This window comes from Gymnodraco acuticeps, unplaced genomic scaffold (assembly GCF_902827175.1).
Source record: "Gymnodraco acuticeps unplaced genomic scaffold, fGymAcu1.1, whole genome shotgun sequence".
NCBI classification, from domain to species: domain Eukaryota; kingdom Metazoa; phylum Chordata; class Actinopteri; order Perciformes; family Bathydraconidae; genus Gymnodraco; species Gymnodraco acuticeps.
This window is the reverse complement of record NW_022990119.1, coordinates 158,308-161,759: the sequence shown is the minus strand read 5'-3', so window position 1 is coordinate 161,759 and position 3,452 is coordinate 158,308. Positions and strand designations below refer to the sequence as shown.

The 3,452-nt window shown below is 41.1% G+C and overlaps 1 long non-coding RNA gene across 1 annotated transcript; it reads left to right on the top strand.

Moving 5' to 3' along the window:
• Nucleotides 1–2,386: 2,386 nt before the first annotated feature.
• Nucleotides 2,387–3,033, top strand: LOC117546366. Its single transcript, XR_004568998.1, has 3 exons — nt 2,387–2,447; nt 2,708–2,870; nt 2,970–3,033. It is a non-coding gene; the product is annotated as an uncharacterized LOC117546366 (long non-coding RNA).
• The last annotated feature ends 419 nt before the right edge of the window (nt 3,034–3,452 follow it).

Below are 3,452 nucleotides of genomic sequence, written 5' to 3'. Positions count from 1 at the left end.
AAATGACCCCAAACATGAAATACCTTCACGGAGTGCGTCGAGGCGCAAGCTGTCATCCAGAGAACAGGAGGGTTTAGCTAGCGCCTCACTGCAATCTTTAAAGTTCGTTTTCTCAAAATGAGTTTTTTCTCCTACTCTGAGTCCGAAATGTCAACTTCAGTTGCGCTTACATACACCAAACCTTCCAGTTATATTCCTATCAATATTATGAAGGCTTTTACAGAAGGGTTTGTTCATATATCATTCATAGCCTGAATTATATAAGATTGTATACCTAGAAACATGGCGAAAATTGATATTTTAGGGCTGTTGACAGTATTTTCTGATTTATGGAGTGATAAAAAGAGATATCCAATATCCCTTCTGTAAAAGCCTTTGATGCTAATATGACTACAAAATGAAACGAGAATTTTGAACCTGGCTTTATCCAAAGTTCAGATTTCGGTTCCTGAAATGTGTTAAAATATGCGCAAATGTAATGAGATAATGGGAATTTGCATATTCAGAAAACTTGTAATATAAGAAACAATTGCCTTATTGTAGGTAATTAACTGGAGAAATTACCCTATTCACCTGGGGTGTCTCGCCTTAACTTTAATAAACCATTATAGACCTACATCACTTAGCAACAGCTGCACATGCCCACATGCTAACTATGGGTCTTACAAACCTACATAACATTACAAATAGTCAGAAAATATTATTTACAATATTAATAAAACTATGAATTCAATTGTAACTGATTGACAAGGCAAAACACTGCACAGCGGCAGCAGCATTAAAGGAAACATATCGTCTTACCTTGTGTTGGGGCTTCACAAAACTCCAAATGTAGCCTGGGGTGGCACTAATGAAGACCCTCATTAGAGCAGATACATCCACATTGTCCAAAATGTTACTATGGACATGCATTAAAGTCAGATGTGTCAGTCTCTTCTGTGTCATATTACTCTACTTGTAGAGGTGGTGGGCTGAGGAGTAGCTGGTGGTCCACTCTTTTTATTGCATTGTTTGTTGGAGAAAAAAATCCAAAATCCTTTTTTGCGCCAAAGTTGTCACTCTGCAGTGTGTGTCGCGTCAATTACGTCACTCTCCCACGACCTACGACCTAGATGACTCGGATTTTACTTATTTGGAAAATAAATTCAAGCCACCTGATATATACAAATATATACTATGACTATTATATGCTACTGTATACAGCTAATTTTATTTTAAGTAAAATCATAACTATTTTATGTAGTTTAATCATTTTTATTTAGGTGGTCACTCAGTTTTTCAAATGTACACCACTCGCCAACAGGGGGTGCTGCAGCACCCCTACTTCCCGCGGCTATGAGGCCCATTCCCAAACCGCCCCCTACACCCTACCCCTCCGTTTGCGCATTCACGCGGAGGGTCCGCCATATTGAGGGCTGTTCCAAAGCAACGAGTGTGGAGGGGGAGTGGGCTATCAAGCCCTCAAACAGCGAGTCTGCAGTGGTGCTGACTTGAGACCGGTGTCAGTACCAGATATGTTCGGCCTACCAAATATGTTCGGGTGTATTTCCGTCGCATCCGTCATCCGTCATATCCGTCATATACTCACCTCCCTCTGCTCCCAGCGCTATGCTGCCACACACCGGCCGTCTGCGGAACTGCAGCCGGAGGAACTCGGTACAGCTTGTTATGTGTGAACGATCTAGATCCCTCCGCTTCCCCATAATTACCGCGACCATTTTAACTTTCATGACAGAAATGGAGAGCTTTTATGCTGAGATAAAGCAGTACGTGCTCAATGGTGGTTACCACAATCTCACCATCGCCGCTGAAAAGCATGATAAAAGGAAGGCGTTAATTCGGAGGGCATCCAAACAATACCTGATCAAAGGTAAGTAACAGAATAAGACCATGGTTAAGTCACGAACATACGTTTTTATTATGAGGTATAAACCCCCTGTACATGTGACATCATCACATCCCTTTACTTATAGGGATCAATAAAGTATATATCTATCTATCTATTTATCTAATGGTGTTTTTTGGTGCAAAAGTGATCATACCTCTAATGGTTTATCATATTGCAATTCCAACATTTTTCAGTAAATCGCAAGGACTCCACAGCTTGTTTCTCCTTTTTCTTTTTATACACACTTTACATTACTGTAGTTGTTACGTCTAAACCACATTTGCCACTGGATTTCTTGAACAGCTTTTAGTCATAATGTCATCTCTACACATGTCTAAATGATTGTTTTGTTGTTCCTGTTGTGCCAGCTGGAGATTTGTACTACACATACAAGGACAATGAGAGGATGGTTGTGTGCACCAAGGACCAAATTATCAATGTCCTGAAGGAGTGCCATGATAACCTGGGTTCCGGAGGTCATGCAGGGAGAAGGCGCACCACCGAGAAGGTTTTGGCAACGTACCACTGGTCCACTATGCGGGAGGACGTGAAGAAATGGGTGGGAGTTTTTGACTGACTGACTGATTATTGATCTACAGAAATGTGTTGTATGTGTACATTGAAACAGAGTGAGACATGTGTGGATCTCATTGGCCCACTTCCCTCCACTGCTAAGGGCAAAAGGTACTATCATGATGGGCTGAAGCATGTGTAACCTCCTTTAAAGGTTCTAAACGTGAAGAATCTGGTTTAAAAAGAAAGGAAATCATTTACAGTGATTCTGTATGTATTTACAACATTCTGCATTTTATATTGCAGATACATTCTAACAGCGACTGATCTGTTCACGAAGTGGGTGGTAGCAAAAACGCTCTACCACAAAACAGCTGTTGAGGTCTCAAAAAAGATTGTAAATATTCTTCTCGATTTCGGTCTTGTCGAGAAGATCATTACCGACCAAGGACGGGAATTTGTCAATGAGGTACAATAATCTATCTAATACAGTGTATGTGTTATGTGTAACAATGTAATACGATTTTTCAGGTAATTTGGTAATTGGTGTACACTAAACCATCTGCAGGTCAACCGTGGTGTTTTTGATGCACTGGGTGTAAAACACTGCATCACTTCAGCGTACCATCCCCAGTGCAATGGCCAAGATGAGCGTACAAACCAAAACATAAAAAAAGCACTTGCAAAGTACTGTGGAGAGGACCAGAATGACTGGGATTTACATCTGAGGGGCATTGTGGCGAGCATTAACACCTCAAAGCAGGTACAATGTTGTAACAAATGCAGATGGAAACAATACTCAACAGAGATACTAAAAGGAATTTTTATGCTTTCAGAGGTCAACCAAGTGCACGCCCTATTTTGCCCAGTTTGGGAGGCACCCTCGCGTCCCGGGTGTTATAAATGCTACAGTCAATGACAGGGATGATACCTCTGTTTTGGTGCCTGCTGATGAGGCAGAACAGCAGCTTGAGGCAAAGGCTGCAACCATTGCAGATTTGCACTCGAAGGTGAGAATAAAATGGCAATATTTAAAACATAATAACTCCTA